Below are 15272 nucleotides of genomic sequence, written 5' to 3' on the forward strand. Positions count from 1 at the left end.
TTGAATGCATTCTGTAAAAAAAAAAAACTTTTGCTGATAGAAAAAAACTTCTGCTGATATACAGTGAAATTGTACTCAAAAATGCATTCTCAAAAGATTTCAAATCTCTTCCTTATATACCAATATGGACGCCAATACCATGCAGTCAGCATACCAAAAATAAGGGGCTCAATTTCATGTGTTAAATAGAGTTAAAAATCTTCAAGTATATACCACAAAAACTTCAGAGTATATGCCAGTAATAATGATATTATCTCAAGATAAAATTTTGTTGTTAGATGGGAAAGCACAACGTTCAATCTTCAATAGTGGCTCACTCATATCATCCAAAAAAAAACTTTCGAATATCCTTCTTCAACGCAGCAGATATTTATCAGCGCATATACTGTTTTAAACGCAGGAAAATGGAAAGACAAAAATTCCATGCCACCTGAGAAGGTTGAGATCTTTAAGTCGCTTGCGGACTGGGCAGAAAGGCTAAAAATTTTACATAAAAAAGAAAGGATTCTGTCCGCTATGGAAAAGCCTATCCCATTCTATCGCTAACATAACACAGCTGGAAACGGACAAATAAACCGATAAAGTAAAGGCAGTTTTCAGCGGCGTACAAAGAGGCTTCTCAACCAGTCCATCCATGGTGCCGCCTCATCTTCATGCATCCCGTCTTTGTGTTCTTCTCCGTTCTGGAACTCCCACTTCCACTGGCGATAGCTATGCTCTCTTTCCGGAAAGCCTTCACCAATACGTTCGGATACCCTCTTCCTCAATTCCTCTTTCTCGGCTCCAAGAAAAAAAAAAAGAGCTGGCATTCAGAGCGACAGATTCATAGCAAAGGTAAATGTTACTGGAGATCTTGAGATCCCAATACCATACGCCTTCAGCGTACAACAACTCGGTCACATGAGAATAGCAGATCTTCCAAAGGAGATGTTCGTAGTACCAACTTACCCGACCGGGACGATGTATTTTGGCACTAATCCAGCCCAAAGTTGGAGCCACGCCAAACACAACAGAGTTGTCCAGCGACTGAAAGAGAAGCTGCACCACGCTTCCGCTTCGCTAGAGAAGTGTCCACAACTCCCGGCAGACGCACCAGCTCACCAGAATCCGGCAAGTCGAACCGTCGCAGCTACCATGTTAGTCGCAGCATGTCAGGAATGTTTATAAATTAGTCAGAGAGCAGAACAGTCAGATAGGATAGAGTAATCAGGTGAATGCAATGCAATGGAGGCAAAGCAGCGCTCAGTGGACAGAACGACAGAGGCGTTTGAGGAGAGAGCTCAGGCCTGCGTACAACCCACAGTAGAAAAAATGAAGGGAGTTACAACTATTTTTAGAACTGGCTCTGATACCATGTCAGGCCAGGCAGTAACTCCGTTAGGCAGAAAAGATGATTTGATTTATTACATTAGGTAGCTATTGTTATATACAAGAATGTGACTGCTCAGTTCATCTTCTGATGACTGTTCACATTCCAGATTCACCCAACCGCAGAGGATTAGGTGTCAACAAAGAATAAGTAAGTGGAAAAGGGGGTATGAAGAATACTATTATGTTCCATCGAGATAAATCCAAACTAGGGGAAGGGTGTGCCTTGATGGTGGACCATGGACAAGTGGAGGAACCTATTTTTCATCTTGAAAAAATATATAACATGTGAAGGTAGGTATGCCATCACATTTCTTGAACATATTCAGTTGCTTCTCCATTTCGAGGATGGTGAACATTTTAATTTCCATTTTTTTATCTTTGAAATATTTTAGGCCACATGGAAAAAAAGTTCAACAGAACCCTAATTTTATCAGTCACTCTATCACCATGGCCTAATACAAATTTTAGTTGTAGAAGAATTACAAAAGTGGAGTGAAAATTGGGGTTCTTTCTCGGAAATAAATAAACTCACCACTCCAAAATCACTAAAGGAAGCACCCAAGAATCATGTCAAATAAACACTAAAAGGATTTGATGCCAAAGAGGAATCTAAGCATGGAAATAAAGATGATAGTGAGGATAACAATATTCATGAAGTTGAGGACTTCACTCTCTACGTGAAGAGATTTAAGAGAGACAAAAAATTGGATGGAATGGTTGTTATCATATCAAGAAGGGTTACCATGAGTATGGACATAAAAGAACCCCCAAAGGAAATTGAATAGGCTCCTTCACTTCCTCTTGCACCCTTTGAAAATGATCCATCACCTCCTCCTAAATCCTTTCGAAAAATCTCCATCAACTCCTCCTCAATCTTCTAGAAAGGCTACTTTAATGTCCTGTGCACCTTCTAAAGGTAACACTTTTGAGCATATGCCCACTGCACATAACCATGTCCATAAAAAAGAGTTTGTGACCTCCTTGTTTAGTAAACCCCAAACCAAGTTTTTAGAACCTTAGACTCCTTGTTTCCATTTCTATGACTCTATAAACCAATTAACACCCAATTATTTTGAGAAAACCACTGATTACTATGAGTAAATCAAACCAAATATGTCTTCAGTCACTCTAGCCCACCTTCAAACTCTAAAATCAGGAAGAAGAACAGGAAAATTGAGAAGCTAAACGCTAAGGTTGAAGAGTTTAAGGTCCTAGATAGATATATTAGAAATAAGAATTATTTGATCTTGAAGAGTAAGAATTCCAAGCTATAAGAGGAAATTGATAAGTTGATAGCAAATAACAAGAGGTTATTTAATTTTGCCAAAATATTGGTTTGAAAGAATTCATTACCCCACAATACATACTAGGGCCTTGGAGAAGAAGCTCCAAGAAGCAAGAAAAAGGAGTGGGGCCAATGTGAATATCTCCATTGGCAACCATTAAACCACAAATGTCTTGCTGAAATTTTGCTTGGTTGTGCTAAATTTTGATCGAGACCATATCATAATAATAGTTATACACTTGTTTTTGTGAGGACACACAAATAATTAGGTGTGGTAGAGATATTAAGGTTTTGAATTGATGTTGTTCTTATTGCTAGTAAACCCATTTTGACCCTATAAACCCAGCTCTTATTCAAGTATTATCCTCATTTTCACACTGTTAATGGGAAATAACCATGTAAAGGGGATTCAAGGTAAATTGTTGTTATTTATTATTATTCCATTTTATTAATGAGTTAAAGGGCTTAATTGGGATTTACTACCACTATGACGGTTTTAAACTGTATCCATCATGTAAAGAAACTATATGGTTTGACCCCTATGCATTATAAAGGGTCGATCGGCCTAATAACAATTACAATATAGAATTTTAAGTTTATAATTCAATCAATCTAATTGTTGGGCACTTCTTCATTTTCTCATAACCCTTTAAGACAGAGTAAAATAATTTCAATTTATGGTATATGATTTAAGTTTGTCCCTACTTGTAGTCTAGTTACTTTTCAGGCAACATGACATTAATTGGGGAAAGGCCCACCAACTTAGCCATGTTTCCTTTGTTTCCATTAGCTCTATAGTGTAGTTTGTTTGTGTTTTCATTTACAGATTATGTGTGATTGATTCTTTGGTTTATAAATATATTGTGCATCAATTCATTTTCATAACTATACCATCTGATTACTCTTTTAATAACTAAATTGTGTATCAATTCCTTACTACATGACTAGATTGCATATTAATCATTATAACTATCTTGCACCTAATTCCATGTCTTTGATCTATGGTTAGAGTTTTGATTTGATATTCCTTCATTTCACGATCGGAATTGTGTGCTAATCCCATGAATTATAGTTAGATTTCCAATCTAATTTCTTGGAATACATTGATCGAAGCATAAAAGTCTGATAGCTTGTAGGCTTGAATGTAAAAATATACAAGACGTATTTGTAATAATAATTTATTATATATAAAAATGTATAAGTGATGAATGTTATAATGAGGACTCACATATATATACCTAAGCAAGTGTCCTTTTGTGACTGGGCATGTCTTTTAGACATGCATTTTCACTTAACTTAATGACTATTTAACATGACCAATATTTGATTTTTAATATTTACATTAATTTTATTTATTTTACTTGTTATGAATTATATTCATAACATAGTCCCTTCCTTCGAAAGCTTTCTTCTCAAAGCTTTAATGCTATGGATTTTATTCACTTAGTGTCTGTGGTCTCGATGGATATAATCTGGCCACCCTCTCGTCATGTAGCTCATGAATAATATTCCCTTAGATTTTTTAAATATTTTTTAATAACTCGAGTTTTGGGGTTTTTTTTTTTTTTTTTTTTATAACTCTAATTTTTATTAAATTATATATATATATATAGGCGTTCCTCCTCCGTCATCAGGTCCCCAATTATTCAACGCTGTAATGTTTCATTCTGTTGTCCCTTTTGGTGATTCGATTCATTACATAACTTATGGTCATAATGTAATTGTACAGCGTTGAATAATTGGGGACCTGCGGACGGAGGAGGAACGCCTGTGGTTGGTCGTACAGTGGAGTGGTTAATACACGACTCATCGCTGGAGTGGGCATTACGCCTTGGCTCGTCGCGTAGATGGAGTTCAGTTGGCAACGGACTGTTGGGAGACAACAAAAGTGAAGACAGACGAAGACAAAGTTAATGATAAGGTTCACTTGAAACGACGCCCGAAACCTTCGCAGTGGTTGTCGCTTCAGCCGACACGCTGTATTGATAGCAGGACAGGGGACGACAACGTGATAACTATGCAGAATTCTCAGCCCGCTGTATATACGTAGCCCTAGCCCATGGCGTATCCAATATATAACATAGCTACTATGTGCTTATTCCGACGTCAGGCAGGTAAGCTGAACAGGTGATGGGTGACAGACGAATAGGGACGGAGGCGTGTGATGCGGAGAAGGGAGCGGTGATATGCTTTTAACGAAGACAACCATGGGTAAGCGAGTTCTATCCCATTGGTGCCTATCGTCATGCCCCATATACTAAGAAAATCCAAATGTATGGTTCCGTGGATGAAATTCACCCCACACCGATAACGTTTGTAACGAAGCCGAAATGTTGTGACATCGTTGTAACAGAGCTGCCCTTCATTGCGTCGTTCTTGTGGGTCAAAATTTTTTGGATCAACCACAAAATCATAATCATCATTCCCACCTTCATTTGAAACTTTCACAAGAATTTTTCCAACTTTTTTCCTCTGTTTTTTCTATGACTTGGCTGGATGCGGATTGAAGATAACTTCTGCATCATACAACTTATCATTTTGACTGTGAGCCTTTTTAGATTGAGTTGCCACAATTTCACCCGTATCCATTCCCGTTGCATCAGGGGCATCATCAACTTCTTCCATAGCATCTTCATCAGACTCTGCAAGTTGGGTATCCATACTAAGAGGACAATTAGCGGGCATTTCAAAGTGTGAAGTATCAATCATAGAATGTAAGTTGTCTATCATAACAAAATCCTCCCCATAAATCTCATTCACATCAAACTCTTTCCCCCAGGCTGGCACAATCGCAGACTCCAGGTGTTCCCCCTCATTTCGTGTAGGTGGCAATGTATAATACGATATATTTCCTTCATTGCAGTCATGTAGAACAATCCTGGTAGCTGATATGGTGTCTGCTACACCACCTTTCTTTAGCTTCCCACGAATTGATGCGATCTTTTGCAAGAAGTCATCGACTGAACTAAAGCTAGGCAGCTTGTATAAGCACATCAACTTGTCAGATGGACACAACTTCAAAATCTCCTTAACAGAAGATACATGATCCTCTATTTTTCAATCCTTTTGCAGTTGCGAAGAGCAATTGTTGCATTACTGTCACTAGGTTTAGCCATCACAACTCCAGGACAGTCTAATAGTTTGACATGCTTGTCTAAGTGAATTTCCTGCATCGCTCTTGTTAAGCCTGGGGTGGCCCCAACATTGACAACATGTGATCTTTTTATGCTATTTATAAGGTTGCTTTTACCAACATTAGGAAGCCCCACAACACCAACGGTAATGGATGTCTTCAGCTCGTGACTTCTAGAATAATTTTTCAGCAACCTTATGAGTGTTTCAGCTCCAAGACAATCACTGGTCTACAGTCTGGGAGTGTGCTTGGCATTTTTTGAAGCTGATTTCCATCCTAAATTTGACCTCTGCTCCTGGGTGTTGCACTTAAAGGCTATAGTTGTTGCTTTTTCAATTATAACCATAACCGAAATTCTGACATCATTGTTAGTGAAAGACAGAGGCATGGTGGTGGTAGGACCACTCCTTGTAGAGTTTTCTTGTGTTAGAATTATCTGTTTTAAAGCCTCAATTTCACTCTTGTTGTTACACTTTTCATGACTAAAATTTGTTTTCCCTGAAAGGACTTCTGCAATCAGGGAATGTTTATCAAGTAATTTTAATGTCCATTCAACCATCAAAATTTCTCTGGCTGTAGGTCTAGGACAAGGAATTCTATTCATTGTAATGGAACTTTTCAATAAGGGCCATCCACGAGGGAATTCTTCTTTTTGAGAAAATTCTCTTGAAGTAGCATGCTTCTCAGAAGAAATTATTGTGTCATCCCCTTTCTCGGAAACCTGACAAGAGATGCTTGAAATTGTCCGAAAGGAATCATAGGAAACGTGGCTCTCTGAATTTGTAGTGTCATCTTCAAAGTCATCATTGTCATCCCCATAATGACTACGGGGCTTGCACTTGTAGACTGTACAAGATGACTTTGGAGGAAAGCATATATTGAAGGCTTCCATTTTCATTGGGACAATGGCTTGCCTATCACGGCAATAATTAGGAGTTGATGTTATTCTTGGATCTGAAGTATTTTCTGCACCATCATCATGTCTTTCTGAAATGCAACATGCTTCCTCCAGATCATTATCTTGATCTACATAATCTTGATCAACATCATTTTCATATTCATCATTATCTATTACATCTTCATTATCATTATCATCATTCTGATCAAAATCTTCTTCTCCTGCTTCACCTTGTTTCGTTTCTTCACTGTCGTTATCATCTTCGTTGTTATCCATTTCCTTTCGACATGCTTTAACTTCTGCACATGATTTTTCTAATCGCTGAAATACTTCTTGAATTTTATTAAACTGCTCAACGTAATTAGGACATGAACATAATGACACATTGTGCAGCGAACAATGTTCAAAGACCCACATGATTATATTGTGCACCATGGCTTTGATACCACTGAAGCATAAAAACTGATAGCTTGTAGGCTTGAATGTAAAAATACACAAGAGGTATTTGTAATAATAATTTATTATATATAAAAATGTACAAGTGATGAAAGTCACAATGAGAACCCACATATATATACCTAAGCAGGTGTCCTTTCGTGACTAGGCATGTCTTTTAGACATGCCTTTTCACTTAACTTAATGACTATTTAACATGACTAATATTTGATTATTTAATATTTACATTACTTGTTATGAATTATATTTATAACATTGATACTCTATTTGGTCATTACTTATAGTTGATTTTCACTTGCAAAAGCGAGATTTCCCATTAAAATGCAAGGATAACATACTACAACTCTTCATGGTTGTGTGAACACCTTGTTCAAACATCATGAAAGATCATAACCTATCATGAAGGGGATCTGTGTTGACACCCCAATGATCACAATATCTCTTAGATGTCTTTTCTTCTTTCATTTGTGTTGATGTTTGATAAAAGTGGTATTTCTTAATGAAGGACATGATATGCATTATCACTCTACCTTCACTCCATGAACATTTTTTAAGTCATTATGAAATGTTGTAACCTATGGTTAAGAGACCTTGTATTGATACCCCATATAAAAAAAACGATTAGATTTCATCTTTGAATTCCTTTCTTTGTTAATACTTAAAATGAAGTAGGTTCTATTGAAGATCAAGTTTGAGAACTGTTTTGTAAATGAGACAAGAATGACTATGTGAAAGATTTTCTCCTGTGCCCTCACAAAATTTCCCTTAGGCTTGCCATCCAATGAATATGTCCCCCATAGCCTTGGTTTTCAATTTGTCTAGTTTTCTTGTGATCTTTCCATTATACAATGATATACTAGAAGGTCCATTGATATTTTTACCTCTGCACATATGGTGTAGTATCTCTAATTTTATTCTCAAATATTGATAATTTAATGTCTAAAATTTAAGCAATTAAATTGACTAACAATGCCTCAACCCTACCTTGAGGCTTAGATAATCTATTTTGGGCTATGATTCCCCATGAGAATGTATGCCACATAATCTCTTGCTGTTGTAACTAAACTATAATTAGAATTTTAATGAATCCCTTGTCTGAATTCCTCTCTTTGTTAATACTTATAGTGGACCAAGTTCTACTAAAGGCAAGGTTTGCGAATTGTTTTGTAAATGAGATAAGAACATTCTACTCATTGCTAAGTGAAACACTATCTCTCGTGGGCTAAAAAAACTACCCTTAATCCTGTCATTTAGTGAATAAGTCCCTTTTAGCCTTGGTTTTCTTGTGATATTTACATTCTATAATTATAGAGTAGAAGTCCCATTGATGTTATGACCTTTGCAAATGTGATGTAGAATATCTAAGTTTATGCTCTCATATTTATAATTTATGTCAAAAATTTAAGTAATTAAATTGATTGATATTGGCTAAAACCTGGCTTGAGGCTTAGTCAGTCTCGTTTGGGTTTTGGTTCCTTATGAGGGTGCATGCCACACAATCTCCCATTGTTGTAGCTTAGCAATAATAAATACTTATCCCTTACCTAAATGCTTTTCTTTGTTAATACTTACATTGGACTAGGTTCTACTAAAGATACGGTTTGAGGCTTGTTTTGAAAACAAGATAGGAACACTTTATTCATGGTTGAGTGAAAGTTTGTCTCCAGTGCCCTCAAAAACTTCCTTTAAGCATTCCATCCAGTGAATAAGTCCCCTATAGCCTTGGTTTCAAATTTTCTTGGTTTACTTGTCATAAATCCATTTTGCAGTGATAGATTAGAAGGCTTGTTGATACTCTAACCTCTGCACATATTATGTAGTATCTCTAATTTTGTGCTCTTGGATTGATAATTTAATGCCTGAAATTTAAGCAATTAAATTGAATGACAATGGTTGAACCCTGGCTTAAGGCTTAGTCAATCTCTTTTGGGTTGTGATTCTCTATGAGAATGCATGCCACATAATCCCTTGTTGCTATAGCCTAGCTACAATAAAATTTTTGATGAATCCCTTGTCTGAATTCCTTTCATTTTTAATACTTATAATTGATGAGGTTCTATTGAAGTTGGGGTTTGAGATTTGTTTTGTAAATGATATAGGAACACTATATTAATGGCCAAGTGAAAGAATGTCTCTTGTGCCCTCACAAAACCACCTTTAAGCTTTCCATCCAATGAATAAGTCCTTTGTAGCCTTGGTTTTCAATTTGTTTAATATTCTTGTGACTTTTCCATTTTTTAGTGATAAATTAGATGTCCCATTGATGTTCTAACCTTTGCAGATATAATGTAGCATATCTAACTTATACTTTGAATTGATAATTTAATGTCTAATATTAAAGAAGTTAAATTGATTGATAATGGCCAAACCCTGGCTCGAGGCTTAGTTAGTGTCTTCTGGGATGTGATTCTTCTTGAGAATGCATTCTACATAATATATCGTTGTTGCATCTTGGAAACAATAACATTTTGATAAATCCCTTGTGATGTGAAACTATCTTACATTTTTTCTGCTTCTATAACCTTGGACCATCTTGGTTAATATTTTGAGTAGATATAAAGGCATGTTAAATAGGTTATCACCCCTAAGATGCATGAGGATATGTGTGTGATAATGGTACACTATGTTATACTGAACTTTATAGGAAATGAATCAATAAAGGGTGAGGGAAAAATTGTTCCATGGCTCCACGAAGGCACTCCTTGGTACTCCTTTTTGTAAGTCAAGCAATGGGAAATAAATCTTCAAAAATGACACCCAACTATCATTTAGGATTCTAAAATTCGTGTACCATTGCTCGCTCAGAGAGGAGGGCCTGATGACTTGAATGAGAAATTAGTTAATTTATAATTATCCCACATGGGCCTTGGTGCCATCAAAGGTCTAGGTGAACACTAATGCGAGTTTGGTGTTTGAGCCTTGAAACATCCCAAGGAATCCCAACTAGACAACCTCTTCAACATTTCATGTGCCACATAATTGACTTTGGTAGCCCTAAATCTTTTATTTTTTTTCTAGTCCTATTAACTGATCCTTTTATTACTATATGCTTATAAATTCACATTGGAAACTTGGTTTGCATGCAATAGAAACCATGTTACACTCCTGGTTACAGAGTGCAAGCCCCGGAAGTGATGATTGACGCTATGTGATTCATTTCACTAGTTTCAATCCCACTTCTTCACCCCTGTGAGCATTGCCCAATGTAATGAGTGCTAAGTGAACTATTCAAAAATCATGAGAAATTAGTCAGTTACGACTACCTCTCATGGAAATGGTCATACGTGAATGACTTACTTAACACAGTTGAATCCAAAAATGATATCTAATATAATGCAATGCGTAAACCCCCTAATACTTAACTTCAAAAAGAGTGAAGGGATCTCTACTTGAATGGCTCATGAGGCACAATACTTGCTAAGGCTATGCAAATGGGGTAGCAAGCTAAGTGGGCTTGATTTTTGGGAAAACTCCATAGTTAAGCGCGCTTGAGCCAAAGGTGATCTGGGATGGGCGACCTCCCGGGAAGTCCTGGTTACCGGGTGCAAGCCCCGGAAGTGATGATTAACGCAATGTGATTCATTTCACTAGTTTCAATCCCACTTCTTCACCCCTGTGAGCATCACTTGATGCAATGAGTGCTAAGTGAACTATTCAAAAATCATGAGAAATTAGTCAATTATGACTACCTCTCATGGAAATGGTCATACGTGAATGACTTACTTAATGCAGTTGAATCCCAAAATGATATCTAATATAATGGACTGCGTAAACCCCCTAATACTTATACTCTTTACTTTTCTATGCAAATGATGAAAATATTGGGTTGGATTTGGGCCATATACTTCACATGCAACAACTGTATGATCTCATACCTTTTGTTGTAGGTTGGATGGCTACATAATAATGAATGATAGTTGCTACTAAATAGTCCTTTTTAGAGTAATCATTTTTCCTTTTAAGAGTCACATATAAGGTGAAGTATATGATAAAAAATTCAATGAGGCATATAATGAGATAGGTGAGATAACATATGACAAGACCCATGGTATATGACAACTTATTATATGATGCTCATATTCTTTTGTATGTTGAAGATCGATACCTTTATAAAGCTATCAAGTACCTTTTTGTATGAAGGGCATAAACAATAACCTTATAATTTCACTAACCATCTAACCATCCTTTCACCATTGTAGAGAAGCTCGACTTTATAATCTACCAAATATCTTTGTAGACAAAAATAGTACTAAATTTGTAAATCTACCGATTGCATTTTGGTTAATGCTTCGTTTCTAAAAAATTCAAACTGTTGCTAATATTGTTATAAGAGAAATTCTCCAAACTTCATTCCACAAGTCTCAAATCTTTAAGAAGCCTTAGATGGGTAGCTTATTGTTGTTTTTGAAAATTATTTTGTAGCATCAATGTTTATCTTTTCTTTTATATGTTTTTTCGTTATGTTTAGGGCTTGATGAAATTAGATATTAAGGGTATTCTTGTAGTCTCTTAAGAATTAAAGTAGGAATTTTGATATATTGTTGGGGATTTATCAAGTGTGTGTGTTGAGGCAGAAATAGGCCCATGAAAAATGTAATTTTCCAGATGGTTAGTATAGATCTATGGTTTAACTAAGGTACACGATGAGTAGTTTTGTGATATCAAACATTTCCATTTCATTCTTCTAATCCTTATTTATAAAAAGAAATTAAAAACTACATTCAGATAAAACTTGAATCATCATGGAGTAAGATGTGACCTCGATTATATTATTCCCTCCATGTATTTAATATTTGAAACCTGGAGTACCCATCAAGAATTTTGTTGCTAATCTCCTTAAAGCAATTGGAAAAAAGTAAACTTCTAATTTGATCCTAAAAAGGGAATCAAACAAGATTAAGAGTCTATGTATGTATGTATGTATGTATGTATGTATGTATGTATGTTGGGGTTGTCTCTGGTGGTTGAGTAGAATGGTTGTTATCTTCTCCACCCAGGTTCAAATCCCCACTAGCGACATGATGAGTTATAATTCCTTGATGAATATTATTGTAATGGCTTTGATCCTTGTGAGATATTAAGTGAGTATACCTATGGGTTGGCCTGGTACCAACAACCTCACTCGAGGCCTTAAGCTTAGAGGGAGGTGGATTTATTTCCTCAGAATACATACATACATACATACATACATACATACATACATACATACATACACATACACATACACATACACATACACATACACATACACATACACATACACATACACATACACATACACATACACACACACACACATACACATACACAAACATATGCATATTATTTTCTCTCTCCCCAAACCTTGTCCATTGAATTTCAAACAAGAGTTTGCCTAGTTGCGCCTCAAAATAGGTTTTCAAAACTAGATTTTTTTTTTTCTTTTTTTTTTTTCTCTCTTGATGCTATTAGCTAATAAGTGGTTTTCTAATAGCACCAAGGCTATTAGTGCATGAATACAGGTTTTAATTACCACATATTTTTCAATATTTTTTTTTGTGAGCTAGAAAGAAGGATCAAGAGTCTATTGGAGTTTGTGACATAACCACCTTGCTCACAACTTCTAAATCTTCTCGTTGGACTAATTCCTGGAGGAATTTATCCTTGGACATAAGCTTTTTATGTAGCCTCAATTGAATACCATTGGCCATTAATGGGGTCCTTGCTTTGTCAATGGTATGAATCTTGACTAAAGCATTATTGTAAATAATATCTATTTCATATGGCCCCAACCAATGAGTAAGAAAATTTCCTTTGAAGTATTTTTACCTAGAATTAAATAAAAGGGCCTAGTCCCATTCTTAAAATATTTTATTCTTGATGAATTCATCATGCCACTTGGATCATTTTTATTGGACTAAGGTAGCTTGCTGTAATGTGTCTTGACAAATTTCGTCATGTTTTTTGATATGATCAAGTCAATGTTGTTAAGCTTATGAGAGTTCCAATCCCACTTGTAGTGCAATTCTCAATGTTTTAATTTCAAATTTGATAAGAATAAATACATATTTCCCATACACAATCTTGTAGGTAGTAAAACATGTGGTGTTCCTCTAGGTAGTTTTGTAGACCCGTGGAGCTTATCGAAGCCTATTAGACCAATATTTATGATTTTTTTGAATGATTTTAGTTAATATATTTTATAGCAATCTATTGGTAACTTCCACTTAGGCATTAGATTGATGATGGTAGGGATTAAACATTAAATGCTTGATATTGAATTGCTTGGGAATAGACTAAATAAGTTTAGAGGTGAACTAGGTTCACTGACATATGACAATTTCTTGGGGAAATCCATGTTATACAAAAAATTATTCATACAGGGAGTTGGCTACAACTTCTTCCTTGGCCTTTGGTAGGGAATTTTATTTGGTGTAATTGGTTACATAACTTGTTCACACCTAGCTGTAAACCTTCTGCCTTGATGTGGAGTTGATCGATCCTACGAAATTGAGGGACCACTTTTCGAATGGTTCAACCAAAATGTAAGGTTGAAATGGAATTTCCTATGTTTGCATAGGTCAGACCATCCTCTGACATTTGTTGTATGTAATACTTTATATGCATTTTTCTTATCGGTGAAGTTCCCTCTACGAGGTTCATCATGACATGCCTTCAAAATATAAAATACTCCACCTTCATAGACACAACACCAAATGATGCGATCTAGGATGACACAAAAGAGATATACCTCAATCCATGAGTACATGGTGCATTTTCAGACAACCCTTTGGTTTTCTCTAGGTGATAAATGATGTGGTAACTTTCATACAACTAAATAATTAGCAATATATAGGAACCAAGGAGTGTTAGTAGATAAAGAAAATATATGTTAATACAAAAAGTAATCTTCCACATGGACAACTTTCCTTTCATTAGTGAGCCTAGAGAGGAAATTTAAAACCACATTCTCCTTTCCTGGCTTGTCAATACTAGTAATATCAAATTCCTGTGATAAGAGTAACCACCTAGTAACTCTTATATTACCGACAGGCTTATTCATGAGATAATTTATTACAAAGTGATTAATATACATGAACATAGAGTAGCCAATGATATAATGATCAATGTTATTGATAACATGTAATACAAGAAGAAATTATTTTTCCATTACAGTATACCTTTTTCAACAGGGGTGAGGTTCCTATTGATGCAATAAATGCATATATTTTTTGGTCTTCTTTTTATCCCAATACATCCCCAATAGATGTGTTAAAAGTGTCGGTAGAGATACGAAAAGGCAAGGAACAATTCAATCCTTGCAAAACTAGTGCAACTGATAGTTCCTCTTTTAGATTATTGAATGTATTTTGACTTTGATCATTTTAGTAGAATTCTATAACTTTTGTAAGTAGTTGAAACAAAGGTGATGCTATCTTGGTAAAATTTCCTATAAATCTCTGATAGTACCCTATATTGAATTTTTGCAGCTATGATCTACCTTCATATTAATATATTTCATTGGTGTAACTATTCATGTGAAGCATATTATTCATGCCCATGATAAAATTAAATGGTTCTTCCATTTATTAAAAAGAAAAAAAAATATTTTTTTTGAATTTTTTGTTTGGTGCCACAAGTTGTCCAAGTCGTCCATCTACTCTTCAAGTCATCATAGTTATTCAAGGCACCCATTCGGCCTATGGATCTCTATAAATTAGAGTCGCTCATCCTCCTCTCCATTATCATTCGATCTAAGCATCAAGAAATAATATATTCTAACCACACGAAGAATATTAAGGATGAGAATGAAGGATATTAAAGAAGAATATATCTCTATGCAAGAAGGAAAAATATCAGTGGTACATTTATGTGTAAGAAGGTTGGATATTTGAGGTTAATCTATGTGTAAGAGTGGTTGAATCTTTGTGATACATCTATGTGGAAAAGGGATGAATTTCTATGGTTTATCTCTATGGATAGGGTTCGAATATCTATGATATATCTCTATGAAAAAGGGTCAAACATTTGTGTTTCATCTCCGTGGAAAAGGGAGATGAATCCTCTATGTTGTCTTAATACTCCTGTGATTGTAGTCAAATTGAAGAGGAATGACTTGGACACTTGGTGGATCACTTTGTTGGTTAGTT

The sequence above is a fragment of the Pinus tabuliformis genome, chromosome X (assembly GCF_031772625.1).
Source record: "Pinus tabuliformis cultivar Carrire ecotype Pingquan chromosome X, CPIR1, whole genome shotgun sequence".
In the NCBI taxonomy this organism is placed as follows: Eukaryota; Viridiplantae; Streptophyta; class Pinopsida; order Pinales; family Pinaceae; genus Pinus; species Pinus tabuliformis.